Source organism: Gopherus evgoodei, chromosome 4 (assembly GCF_007399415.2).
Source record: "Gopherus evgoodei ecotype Sinaloan lineage chromosome 4, rGopEvg1_v1.p, whole genome shotgun sequence".
Classification (NCBI taxonomy): domain Eukaryota; kingdom Metazoa; phylum Chordata; order Testudines; family Testudinidae; genus Gopherus; species Gopherus evgoodei.
In genome coordinates this window covers 28425219-28440097 of record NC_044325.1, presented here as the reverse complement: position 1 = coordinate 28440097, position 14879 = coordinate 28425219, and positions in this window count along the sequence as shown.

Sequence of the window (14879 nt, the reverse complement as noted above, 5' to 3'; positions counted from 1 at the left end):
ACCTGTATTTAGTGTAATGATTTATTTGCTCTTTGGCAAGCTCTAACCATTTACTATTAACTATTGCAGACAAAAGGTAAGGTTGTTATTACCTGATAAAGTAAATAGTGATATTTAACAAAAACAGAAGCATGCTCCCCCTTATTTAAAATATTTTGACAGATTTAAACCAGTTAACATTTAATCTCATTTGTTAATTATGAGAAGCAATAATATGTGTGATGAATACACAAAAATAAATATTTTTGTGATTAGGAAACTTGTTACATTCCAACAATATTTTTTTTCCTCAGGCTTCTTTTCTTAATCTGAAAATAATGTAGACATTACTTTGGCATTCTTGTAAATGCTGAGGCTACTTGGAACTAAGCCTGCTAGTTTAGATGCCTTAAAAAATAAAATAAAAAATCATAGACATACACATCACAACCCTTATTTTTATTGTTGGCTTATAAAGCAGTGAAACAGAAACAGTTTTCTGGGCTTGGCAAAACAGGTTGATATATATGTAAGAGGCAGTGTGGTCCAGGGGGTAGAACACTAGACTGCAGAGTTGGTCACTGAAGATTTTTTCATGGGTTCCACAATATTTGGTGTTTTTCTTAATGCCTTAATTCTGGAGTCAAGTGAGAATCACAGCTTCAATGTAAAAAAAAGTTTCTAGTCTTCATGTTTGCAGTGAAAACCTTGAAAATGTGATAGAGCCTCAGGTACTTTAGTTTAGAGCAGCTGTGGATCTGGCTCTTCATAATTATATTTGTTAGTGTTCAAAAGCTGTATATTCATCAACTTTATATTAAGTAGCAACTTTTTTAGTGCATCATAAAGAATTATAAAAAAATAATAGTTACAGAATTTGAATAATCAGTTATAGATAGCAATAAATGTAATACAAATAGCACATCACATGTAATTGTAGTGTTCAAGTCAGTTCTGTTTGAAGTCAGTGGTAATTCTGTTGTTCACATCAGCAGAAGTAGGCGCAAGCCTACTTGAGGCTAGATTCTATTGTAAACTCTGTTTTCAGTCATTGACAAAATTTGTACAGGCTTCATATTGGGCTGAAACTTTCCTTGATGACTTCTGCCTCAAAGGTGATTCTTTTCAGAGCAGTTTGAGCTAAATTTGTTGAACCATTTAAAATGTCACCTTTTAATCAATCAGTAGAGGTGAGTGAATAATTTATTCACTTTTCTTTTCGCGAATGGCCATAAGCAGATCACAATTTTCTCAAAAAATATTGGAAATTATTAGATGGAGCTTTTCTTGAATGTTGCTTACGACTTGCAGTTCAGTATTTAATACTGAAAATTTGAACTTGGCTTAGTTGTGATTGATGACACAAGTTACATGGCATTGTTTGTGTTCTCTGGCTGGATGAGCGTAGCTTTGACAATCAATTTTCTGGGTAAGTGTTTGGGAAGTGCAAATTTTAAATTGCCTCTCTGTGAATAGTGGAGTATGAAAGTTGAAGATTCAGTTTTCCTGAACATTTGGGGTAGTACATCTTGGTTGCATGTGTCCTGTAGTTGTGCAAAAGGAGCTGTGAATATAGCTGTAGTTTATTTATATCTAACTTTAAAGGAATATTCATATGATTTTTCATTATTCTCCCAATTTTATTAATGAGCTTTCAGTATATGTGCTGGAGGATCTTTCCCATCTATGTCTTTGAAAAATCTTCTTACACTGTGCTGTTTTCCATGTCTTCTGGCATATTTGATCCTGCCAACATGTTCTTCCAGTTGTAATCCCTGCTACTGCAAATAATCCTGTTGAAGTGTACTTGTTGTAGCAAGCACTGTGCCCAGCAATACATATGGGCAGAATCAGGCGCCTAGACTGTACCCTTTTCATCATGGCTTCCCTGTTTGTTTCTTGATCATTCATTCTGTCCTCCAGTTCTGAATTTCACCCTGCTCCAAAAGTCCAATCTAGTGAGGTTTCAAGTTCCCTCAACTTTTGTTGAAGCCAAGAGGTGTTGAGATATTCAGTATCTTGAAGGATTGGGTCAGTCCATTGCGGGTTTTTTATGTTTTCCATTTATGTTGCATTCCAGTTGTTTGAACCTTGCATCTAGTACAGCAATAAGTTTAGATGGAGTCTCTGAAACTCTTTTCTTGGCTGTTTTCATTGTTGGGGTTTCCTCGCTTTTGTGGCACAGTTTAAACTGCCTTTTTTTTTTTTGGTATGGATTTTTGGAAGTACCCCAGACATCTGGCAAAGACATGTTCTCTTTTCTGTATTAAGTGCCTGGGCTTTTGGATACAATCTGGTTTTAAGACAGTGGTGGATAGGGGGCTCAGCCGCCATACAACCCTCCAGTCACCATGTGAGTTATTTTTATTGAAGAAATCCATCCAATGCAAAATGTTTGATATCTTTTTCTGTTTGTTCTACTTATTGGTCTTCTAGTCTGTTCTCTGATGTCTGCCTCCCATCTTTATTTGATGGTCCATTTTTACCCTGTGCAACCCCCCCCCCCCGAATTTCCCCTTAGTACTTTGTGAGGATTGTACATCCCTTGAGCTGTGACAATCCACACAATCATTCAAATGTAAATTAGATGCTACTCACCATTTTTCTGTCTTTCCAGAATCTAGCATTTTTCTTATAGGATATTTTTATGTTACCCTCTTGCTCTGACCCTTGTAACAATTTTGTGGGGTTTTATGCTCTTTGGGATGGTGCTTAGCTAAGGGTGTGTTAACACTGTGAACCAGGTTTGTAATTCCCAGCTCAGGTAGACAGACTTGCGCTATCTCTCATCTGAGCTAGCATGCTAAAAAATAGTAGTATAGCTGCGGTAGAATATGCAGTGGTGGCACAAGCTAGCTGCCTTGAGTATATACCGTAGGGGTCAAAGTAGGTTTGTACTCAGGGCGGCCAGCCTGTGCCACCACTGCCTTGCTCAGATGAAAGCTAGCATGACAATGTGTAGTCACACTGCTAGCTGGTAGTACAGCCATCCCCTCGGACAAGCTTTGCATATCTGGTTAAATGACTGCACTGGAAAGTATGGGATAAGCAGAGCAGCACAAAACAGCAGGATCAGGGCAGATGGGGTGAAGCAGAGTAACCAAGCTCCTCCGCTGTAACCGTGGTCAGAGTCTGAACATATATTTAATAGAATAGAACATATTCATAGAATCTGAACATATATTTAATAACTGCTGCTCATGTCACTAAGCTGGAGCATCTGCCTCAGAAGCTTTAGATTCCATACTTACAAGTAATAAAATCTTCAGAATATTAACCCTTTCAGCATTCGTAGGCTGCAGCTCAATCCTTTTTCATTTCATTTTATTTTTTAAAATTTTCCCTCCCACACTTTGTTTTTAACAAAAAAACAACTAGACAGTCCCATTCTGAGTAATTACCACCCTTCTTTTACAGCCTTACAGTTCCATAAGATGAGCTATTGTACTAAATAATTAGCACATGCCATTCAGAATATTATAAGAATTATATGCAACATCAAGCAGGAACTATACGGTGACACATGACCATATTTTCCATGAAGCTGCTCTAAACAAAAATTAGTTGTTGGCAACAAGTGAATTTAAAACAAATTATTAATTGTTAAGGAAAAAAGAAGATGATGTAATATTTAACCATTAACAGGGTAAAAACATTTTAAAGTTTGGAGTGATTTGAACTGTGACCTCCTTTGAACATACCCTTTGTTCATTTGGATACACAAACATTCATCCTGTGCTTGAACACAAAACTGCATTTATATAAAAATGACATCACGATTTATAATTTATTAAGTAATTGTGGCTGAGATGTTATTGGAAATAAAGAAAACAACTACATTTAAATGCCAGGCTTTAGGGGGATAATATGCAGCAAACTTTTTAAATAAGGAACAGAAGAATCCTTTCCTCCTGGCATGTCGCTAATTAATACAGATTTTCTTTTAAATATATTTATTTTTATATCAAATTTAGTGCTCAGGGAGGGCACCAGATTGACAGTCTCTGAAGAGTGATGGCCTTTGTTTGCAGAACAGGGAAGGGATAGATTAGGACATCACAAACTTCCCTTGCCCTGCCTTGCTAATGTGCTTCAGTTCTGACTTGGGAGGATCAGCTGCGCTGAGTGGGAAAACAGTTTAATCTCCCATTCAGTCCTTGGCCATTCTTGTGGGATCACAGTGGGGGCAGAGGTGATAGTTTTATTGATGTGGAGATTTATTCACTAGAAACTGGATACCCTCATTTCACATGGTCTAACTAAATGCTCTCTGATACTGTGGTAATGGGTATTAAAACCAAGACAGAAGAGTTTTCAGATGATAACTTTGTCACTATTGACACAGGCTGTATTTGAACCCATGATTTGGAGGTAAGACTCTGTGGGTGAAATTTTCCAAAGTACCAAAGTGGAAAAAATTGTGTGTGGTCATGGAATTAAAGATGGTATCATGATGCAGATACAGAAGGAGGTCAAGTTAAGGTTGCACAGGCAAACTTAATTCTGGCATTTCCTGACTTGGAGTGCTTGATTTGCGATCTTAATAATGTTCTTTTAATTTAGGGGTATTTTTGTGTGTGTAATTTCTTAGGTTCTTTAAAAAGCAAATTGAAAAACCAAGAAATTCCATCATGTGTCATCAGACTGACCCCGCTTGGGTCATCAGCAGGGTTGGAACCATTAGATCCACGACACATACATCTGCCACTGGAGCTAATGGAGTAACTGATAGTAGTTAAAACAACGAGGCGTCCTTGTGGCAAGGAGAACACCATGCATCTGATGAAGTGGGTTTTAGCCCACGAAAGCTTATGCCCAAATACATTTGTTAGTCTCTAAGATGCAACAAGGACTCCTCATTGTTTTTGCTAATACAGACTAACACGGCTACATCTCTGAAACCTGATAATAGTTAGTAGTAGGTTGCCATCCTCTGTGTGGACCAGAACTAGAGTGGGATGAAACAGTTTGCCAGTAGGTTTCACAGATGTTTGCTGACAGCAAAGGAATGGTAAGACTCAGGAAAAATCCTAGGTTCCATTCTAGGCTCAGGAGAGGAATAGGCTTTCCTGGGCACAGACTCTTTTGCCCATGCCTCCCATGCCGGACTGACTGCTTCTACCCTGTGCCCCACAACTTGCCCCTGTCTTGTCTCTTTCTCACTCTGGCTCCTTGTCCCAGTCCGGTTCTCCTCACTAGCTAGTCCCAATCTCCTCTGCTCAGGCTTTTCCCTGTCCTAGTCTCCTTGTCCAGCCAGTCCCAGTTCCCCTATCCCAGCTTCTCATCTGATCTGTCTCTCTCCCTCACCCTTGCCTCCAGTCACCCAACCCAACCCACAACCCCTATCCCCACTGGCTTCCAGTCCCCATCTGCCTTTCAGGACTGCTTGACCAATCTCAGTACTCCCCACCCCCTTGATTCCTTGTCCCAGTATCTTGACCCAGCCTGTCCTAGTTCTTCCCTGGTATGCTGCCCTCCTCAAGTTCCTTCCTACCATGCAGAGTGGTTCTCACTCTCAGTCTCTGTGCCCAGCCAGTTGCTGTCTCTCTTCTGCCCCATTCTCCACTCAGTCCCAGTTTTCCTCTCTCCACATCCTGACAGCCACATTCTCAACTTCCGTCCATCACCACGCTTTTTGTCCCAATCTACTTCTCCATTCCCTGACTTCCATACAGGTCTGGTTCTTGTCCCCTCTGCATTTGAATCAGGCAGCTTCCTCCTCAATGTGGCCTGGGCTCAGGGCGTGGGTTCCTTAAGGGCACAGGAGAGACTCTCCCTGCTTTTATTTCAGCTACCCGGACATTGACGTGACACTGCCTGCAGCAAACCAAGCTGCAGTTGCAGGGAAATTCCTGTTCAGTCCCAGGCTGGACCATGCTTAGAGCAGATGGAATGAATATTCAGGGAATTTAGCTCCTAAAATCTAAGAAGGCCCTACTGAGAATGTGCAAACTGCACTTTTTCAAAGACTTATAACTTGCCCAATTTATGCAGATTTTCATAGTGACAAGAAAAGACACCTCACTGACACAGAGGCCACCCTCGTGCCAAATTTCAAGCTCCCGCTCCAAAACGTGGAGGTGCTGGAGCTTGTCAAAGAAAAGGGTGCCAAAATTTGTTAACGTGGTCAAAACAATGTATTTTTCCATAACCTTGTTCTCAAAAATAACCAAACCATTTTGGCTGAAATTAAATAACAATAATTATAATAATCAGCCTGAAACAAACACCAGATGGTTAAAGTTTGTCAAAGTTATAAGCAACTGTCAGCAGTATCTTATAATGGGAAGTGCTGGGCAACCTTGCTAATTGGTGGTGTTACCAGCCCTGCTTATAATAATGGTTCTGAGTGCTCCATGAGTCTGGCATAATGCATTGCACAGGCTCATGGATTTGAGACAGAACTTGCAATCCTCAGCAAAAAATTACAAGTGATTACAATTCTGCTGTAGAGGAAATGGCTGTGGATCAAACACATCATTCTTTAAACTGTCCTGCTGAACTGTTCAAGCCAGAAAAGGGATTTAAATAGTTGTGGATGTTTGATGAGTTGGCTATCACTTTGCAATTTTCCTTTTGAGAGCACCTTTCTAGGGCCTTCCAGGAAACTGACGTACTTTTGATGATTGAAAGTTCATTCTGTGACTATATTCTGAGTAAATTTCTTTGTGTGTGTTTGTGTGTAGTAAGTGAATGAAGCTACATTATAATTCATGTTCTCTGCCACTCTTACAACATCTCAAGCCATGAAATTTCAAATGGATTTATTGATACTTTGAAAAATATGGAAAAATAAATAATCAGCTGTCACTCTCCATATATGTGCTCTGTTTTCTTTAACATTCTTATGTCAGATTCTATAAACTCCAGCGAGAGTTTCTGTGTGCAGTGTGCGACTTGGCAGCTTTAATGACACCCATTAACACTTCTGTGAAAAAATGTTTTGAAAACCCTGCTATAACAAATCCTTTGGAGTTTTAAAAATAAAGTGGGTCAAGGTGGCTTATTCCATGGAAAACACGTTTTCCAGGGTGCTGCACAAACAGCTGTAGGCCAGCCTGCCTGTCCTGTATATAAAACTCCACAGTGAAACTATCTTTCAGTAGTATGGAAATTAATACAGTAAGTCCATTTACACTCTCTACATCTGTAGCTATAGTTTTTCAAGGCAGTATATTTATTTTACACATTTTTAAGTTAGGGACATTACTTTTTTGGACTTCCTTTCCCCTCTCTCTGCACCTCCTCATCTAATTTAACATGCCTAATTTTCTTTATGCCCAAAAGAACTATGGGCCAGTGTGTGATCCCAGTCATAGTAGTATAAAACTTCATTAGAATCAGTAGTGTTGAGATCAGAATTGGGATCAGAGTTTACATAATGAGAAGGTTGTTGTAGAAGCCAGCAAAATAAGGAGTTCAGATTTAAGGTTGATCTGGGCTGAATTTTTTGCTGGGGAAGATTCCATTGGCTAATTATCTGTTGATCTCTGCACAAGGGCCAGGCAGCAGAAATCAGTTGGAATCATTCCCTGAAAGTTACAGGAAACTGCTTATGATTCAGTTTAGAAGACATTTCTAGATCAGTTCTGCTCATACATGTGGAGCTTGATCCAGTTCCCACTTGAGTCAATGGAAAGATTCCAACTATCAGGCATGTGGTTAATGTTTAACATATTAACTATAGTTTTGTGCTAGAAAAAAATCTCTGTGCATTCTAGAACAAGATGTTTGATTATCTGTGGCAACCTTGATCTTTCCAGCAAAAAGCATAAATGTGCTTCTAATGATATTAGTCCTAGTTCGTCAACTGCAATGAGACACCTTGACCCAACAACTCCCACAGTTAAGGTGTAATATAGCTTCACTGTAAAATTGTTCCTTAAAAGTATAATGGACTCAGAATGATCTGAACACATAACTAGTCATGGAAGTGCATCTTTCAATCATTGTTCCCTTTGTATTCTCCCAGTCCTAGTCATTTCTATCCCTTCTTAAAAGGACAGATGTTTACTTTTTCTTTTTAATGGAAGCTGAGATTCTTAGATGATAACCTGATGCCTGCAGCTGGGGCTCTAACGAGACACCAAATGTCACAAGACTTGCAATAAGATCATAAAAGTTGGCAACACTGCAGGATACTCTGGGTGAGATCCTCACCCTGCCCTGGTCCCATTATGCCAGGTAAAATCTCCGGTACAACCTAAAGGGGCCCTGAAAGCCCCATCTCCTTCTGCCTGGTGTAAGACAGTCGTAAGATTGCCTCCTCAGGACCCCCTTGCAAGCCTGAGTGTAGGGGTATACTGGAGGCAGGAGGATGCTACTGCTGCCTCTGGGGGTTGTTGTAATTTAGATAGGCCTCCAAGATTGTAACAGTTATGGTGAAGGCCTCTCTAGTCCAGGATTGGGAAGGCACAAAGATTGCTTAAAGCATTTTAGCCTCCCCTTCCTGTTGGGCTGCGAGGTTATTCACTCTCTGTGTTTGTACAGTGCCTAGCACAGTAGGTCCTCTGGGTGCTGCTGTAACACAAACACTAAATAACAGTAATGAGAGCTAGGACTGAATGGAACTGATTCTAACTTTGTGACTCCAGTGTATCTCATATATTGTTAGATCCAAATTCTGAGTGTTCCATTAGGGTGAGGGCTCCTTGAGTGAGTTATTTCCCTCAGTGCCTATTAGCCAGGGTGGGCAGGGACAGTGTCGCTAGCCTCTGTTTTGTGAGAAGTTCGGAATGGGTGACAGGGGATGGATCACTTGATGATTACTTGTTCTGTTCATTCCCTCTGAAGTACCTGGCATTGGCCACTGTCAGAAGACAGGATACTGGGCTAGATGACCTTTGGTCTGACCCAGTATGACCGTGCTTATGTAGTCAAGGATGGAAAAAACACTAAAATTAGTTGTACAATATTGACCAATATTCAGTGGAACCGCTTTCAGAACGCCAGCAAAAACAGCTGTGGGGTTCTGCAGCCAAAATGTTTCTCGCACAAACATTGTCTTTGGCTTTGTTGGTGAAATCCCTTCTTCCAAGGCATTTAAAGGCTTTTATTTGGGAATGCCAGTCAAAAGCACTAGTCCCAGCTATGTATTGCTCAACATCCCCACTAAAAAGCTAAGGTCAATCTTTCTGGTATGAGAAAAAGGAGACAATTTAACTTACTACATTTGGCAAGAACTTTTGCCTGCTAGAGATTGGGGTCCTGATCCTGCACTGGGATCCCTGAAGGATAACTCTCGTGCCCTCTGGAGCAGTATATAGCAGCAATGTCCTGCCAATGGAGATGCCATTAAAGGATCAATGCTTAGAGGAGGCATTGTGCTAGCAGTCGTCTAAATTTCCTACTCACATTTTTTACTCTGAAGGATGGAAAGAGAGTCAGGCTACAGGAGGAACGTATTTTGCTGAGAGACCTAGGGCTAGGGAATGCAGGCTCTGGGCAGGCTGCTGCTACACAAACACACTAGAAGTTCAGCATGCAACACTGGCTTCTCAGCATGTTTAAAAACTTGTCTTCTACATCGCTTAGTGCTAATGGAACACAGGTAGGAACTATTTCCCTTGTAACCACATCACAGCCCATTTTGCAGAGGTTTTAGTTGCAATGTGAAAGTGGGGCAGATGCAATGTAAAATCTTGTCTGGATATAGGAATATGTGCATTCACAGGCATGTATATAGTGCAGTTTACAAGTGCTTCATTTAAGCTCTCTATGAGATTTTCACTGATTCAGCATCTGGATTTAGTGCTTGAATTTCTGAGTAACACAGCTTGAATGGTACATAACATTACACGCATAGGCATATATCACCGCTTGGTAAGGGGTAGCATGTAGTTGTTCCAGGAGCAGACTGATTTAGAGTCACAACTCAGTCCTTGTTTCATCTCATTTCCAATGCATCTTACTTTCCCCTCTCTACTGGATGGTATGTTATCTGGGGTAGAACCAAGGCTCCTTCCAGCCCATTGCTGGCCCCCCATACATAGAAGAGAGAGTAGTGGCCCTGCGTAGTTGCAGAGTGCCTTATGTCTGTGTACTCCTTTGCATAGATGCAGGCGGTGATTCACTATAGAGCCATAATTACTTCTTAGGAGCAATATCCAGAATGTCCTCCTTCCTCCCAGGAGAAGACATGGCACCTGGGTCCAGACTGACAAAGGGGGAGAGAGGCACCTTAGAATGTGGTTCACAAAAATCTGGCATGGTTGGTGGGGAGCTGCCTCAAGTACCCAATTGGAGATACTGATGAAAGGGATGAGTGCTAAGCCTGCTCCTCCCTTGGAGATAGGTGCCTACGTCCAGGTTGTAGGGAGGCGCCTATCTCTGCTAGTGGTCCACAGCTGGGAACCCATGTCCTGGAGTCAGGTGGCTTAGGTGCCTAAGGCATTTCTTGTGAGAATGAGTTAGGCGCTTGCCTCACTTCACACACAATGGCAGGAACAGGAGGTGGTGATGAACTCACCTGGCATGTGAGAGACCCAGGTTCAATTCTTCCCCATCTCTGCGCGCCCATCAGAAATGTCTATCTTCCCTGTAGTTCATGAGTCACTGTGCAGCTTAGTCAGGAGACAGGTGTCTGGATGTCTAGGGTGAGGCTGCAGTGTGTATTCTGACAGAGAAGTTCATACTCAGAGGGAATTTTTACCCTGAAAATTTAGGTGCTGAGTTTAAGCGGCTACAGGGGTTGGCAGGAGTTTTGTGAACTGCAGTGGTGTCTATAACTGGGATTTAGGGATTTAGATGCCTAAGTCTGGGGTTTAGGCATCTAAGTACCTTTGTGAATCTAGCCCGTGGTCTTCAAAGATGCTGAGCACTTGTCTGGAAAAATGTATTTAGGTATCTAAGTGTGGATTTAGGTGCCTCACTTTAGGTGTTCACATATGAAAACGCTAGCCATATAGTTAGGGCCCTATCAAATTCATGGCCATGAAAATGCATCACAGACTGTGAAATCTGGTCTCCCTCTGTGAAATCTGGTCTTTTGTGTGCTTTTACCTTATACTATACAGATTTCATGGGGGAGACCAGCATTTCTCAAATTGTGGGTCCTGACCTAAAAGGGATTTCATGGGCGGTCACAAGGTTATTTTAGGGTATTGCCACCCTTACTTCTGCCCTGCCTTCAGAGCTGGGCAGCCAGAAAGCAGCAGCTGTTTGCCGGGCACCCAACTCTGAAGGCAGTGCCCCACTAGCAGCAGCGCAGAAGGAAGGTTGGTAATACCATACCATGCCATCCTTACTTCTGTGCTGCTGCCTTCAGAGCTGGGCTCCCCGCCAGCAGCCACCGCTCTCCATCTGCCCAGCTCTGAAGATAGCGCCACTGTCAGCAGTAGCGCAGAAGTAAGGTTAGCAGTACTGCAACCCCCACTACAATGACGTTACGACCCCCTCACAACTCCTTTTTGGGTCATGACTGCTTCAATTACAAATGGTGAAGTTTGATTTAAATAACTGAAGTAATGAAATTTACTATTTTAAAAATCCTGTGATGGTGAAATTGACCAAAATGGACCATGAATTTGGTAGGGCCCTACTTATAATATAACTAAAAATTAAAAAAAAGCCTGCTGTAATATGATGTAACTGGCTGACATATTACATGTATGAGAATTGGCCCTGTGTTTAAATTTAATGAGCGGAACAGGCTGTTGGTGAAAGTGTTCAAATAAATAAACCTCTGCCAGAACAGAACTGTCTCTGAGTTGAAACCTTGTATTCCAGAGTTTCTCAAACAGGACTTGCTGTTTGTGTAGGGAAAGCCCCTGGCGGGCCGGGCCGGTGTGTTTACCTGCCCTGTCCTCAGGTCGCACCGATCGCGGCTCCCACTGGCCACGGATCGCTGCTGCGGGCCAATGGAGGCTGCTGGAAGCGGAGGTTGGACCTGGTGATGGGGCAGATAAACACACTGGCCTGGCCTGCCAGGGGCTTTCCCTACACAAGCGGTGACCCCTGTTTGAGAAACCCTGTTGTATTCCAAGGTGCAAATTTTACATCCCAATTATTAACCTTTGTAAGTAGGAGTTTATAATGGAAATACTGACAGACCCTGAAGTACAGTGTCATGAACAGCAACTATAATACATGCATTTAATTGGATAGTTAATAAATATTGCTCCCTTTATAAAAGGCTCTGAGGCAGTCATATACACAGAGTAACTTTCAGCAAAGAAAGAGGTAGAGGACAGATTGAGTTTTCTTACTATCCTTTGATTATATGGAGAATGGAGAGTGGTGGATATTAATCCTGGGTATGGTCTGTGGTGTATAAATATGGTATGCAGAATATATATATATATATGCTCACCAAATTTATATATATAAATGTTATAAATATTTATGGAGTAATATATATTATTTCCCTATTTATGTGCCTTTGAAATGTTAGTCAATATGTAGAGGGTTCTTGGTATATTTTGTAATAAATTTACGCTCAAAGCTAATTGCAGTGTATTTACAGCCCATAGAGGTGGTTCTCATTTCTGATCAGGACTTTACTTGGGAATGTACTAATAACCACAGGTTCCAAGAGGCTAAACTGATACTAATACCAAGGAATTCAAAACAAAACTTGCAGGGGATCCACATAAAAGCACTGAATAGAACAGACAAACTCTTTAGGATCAAAGAGATGCTCACACATGTGTAGGTGGGGAAATATATTTACTTTTGACTATTTTGACATTCCTGCTGTATCGTTTTGTGCTTATCTTTTTGGATGGGAATACATTTTGGGTATATTAAATTTGTTTTAATGTATGAACCAGATATGGTTAGAGCCCAATCCAAAGTCCAGTGCAGTAACATGCAATATCTTGAACTTAGGTTACATTCCTTTTACTTTGTGTCTTTTTATTTGCATTCCCCCCTCAAAAAAATATGTTAAAAATGGAAGATTTAGAAAATATTTTAAATAGAGTGTTATGCCCCTCTTTGAAGAACTGGTACATAACTTCATTAACTGTAAAAATCCAGTGCTTGATGGTGTGGTATTACCAACATAGGATTAATTTCTGCCTTGTTCCACACTGATAATCAAAAGGGAACATCAGAAACCTCTCTTTTAGATACGAGCAGCAGGGTGGGATCTCCCTCTAGCACTAAGGAGCATGGTAGTTGTTATGCCTACCTAGTGCTCCTTCCTAAGCTAGACCAGGCTTCTGTTAGGAGTGTACCTCAGAGCTCTTTCATGGTATTTCATCAATTTCTGCAGAATATTGCCCTTCTGGCAGAATTCCAGTAACCGCATAGCACAAGGCAGCATCTTTGCTCCCTCTTCTTCTGTCATCCAAAGTAGGGTTTTGCTTGTGATCTGTGGGGAAATCTTGTAATAACTTGATGCAGACTTGGCACTGAGTCTCTACCTTCTTATTCACTTTACTCAGCCAAAATGTCATTTGACTAGATTGGGAATTATGCCTGAGTAAGAACTGAGTATATAAGGACTTCAGGATTTTGCCCTCAGAGACTAGACAAAAAAACAAAACAAAACAAAATACCAAGCCATAGTTATGTACTTTCTGTTCATTAAAGCAGTTTTATGGAAAAATTCCTCCACAATTCAAAGGGGAATGTATGTAAATAAGTAATTTTTTTCATTGTTAATGATAATTCTTGTGAATTACTATGGAAATGCAGGTTTCCCGGACAACAACAAAAGAAAATCTGAATTGGAGAAAATCCCACTAACAATGTTGATATTGTCTTTAAGAAAGTTTTTTTTCCCTTGAGCAATCCCAATTTTAAATTTATCCCTGTGAGAGAACCTACGTATCTATGTTACATGCCGTTTAATTCTGTTCTCTTCAAGCATGGTATGCTTTAGACTTTTTAATTTAAATATTTCAAAGAACCAATTTATGGCAGAGGTGTTACTTTTCTTCTTAAGTACATATTATGCATTTTTTATTACAATTTTGCTACAGCCAAATGTCTCTTAAAAGCGTGATTCACAGACCACTTCACTGCTCTTCAAGAATGAAAAACAAAGAATATACACTCAGAACGTGACTTACCTTCTGAAATGTTGCAAAACCATAGAAATTAGGGTAATTTAGACCTAGTTCTTATTTTTAGGTTTCAAAGTATTTTGGCATTTAGTTTATTTGGTTTGATGATTATCGTTTGATGTAGTTGTGGTTATTTAAAAACACTGTCTCCATGACAGCCTTGTAAATGAACCTTTTGACTCATGCACTTTCTCTTCCTTTTAAAAATAAATCCTAATCACAGAAGAGGGTTATGTGCTTGCAAGTTAAAATGTATGTGATTTCTTATACTGTGGACAGCACTCTGTATGTAGTTTAACCCTTGGTTTTTATTGAGTAACAGTGAGTGTGACGCTGCATATTTTCTTGTGATTCAATGGGAAAATTGATCCATACATGATGGGCTCAATAATAGGGTGCATCTTAGGAAATAGGTTTATACTGGGGAAAAAACCCACCCTGGGAACACACAGAGATATCACTTGTAACAGAAATGAATTGATTGGATGTTCATGACAGGCAAGTCTCATGGAAAACTTTGGACACAGTGGACCAGACCAATTCAGACCCTTAGCTGCTCCGTTTTACACTGGTTGCCCATGGTGCCAAGCTAGACATTTCTAGGTCTGTCTAGTCCAGCAGCTTATCTCTGACCAATTCCAGTAGCGTTAGAGGAAGCTACAAGTAACCCTGCAGTGGAATAACCAGCCCTTAGAGGAATCTGCTAGATCTTGTATAAACTAGGGGCTTGTCTACACTACCGCTTAAGTCAATGTAACTTGTGTCACTCAGAGGTGTGAAAAAGCCCCCAAGCAACGCAAGAACATCAATCTAAGCACTGTTCTCCCACCGACATAGCTTCCGCCTCTCAATTACGCTGATGGGAAAGTGCTCTCCTGCCGGCATAGT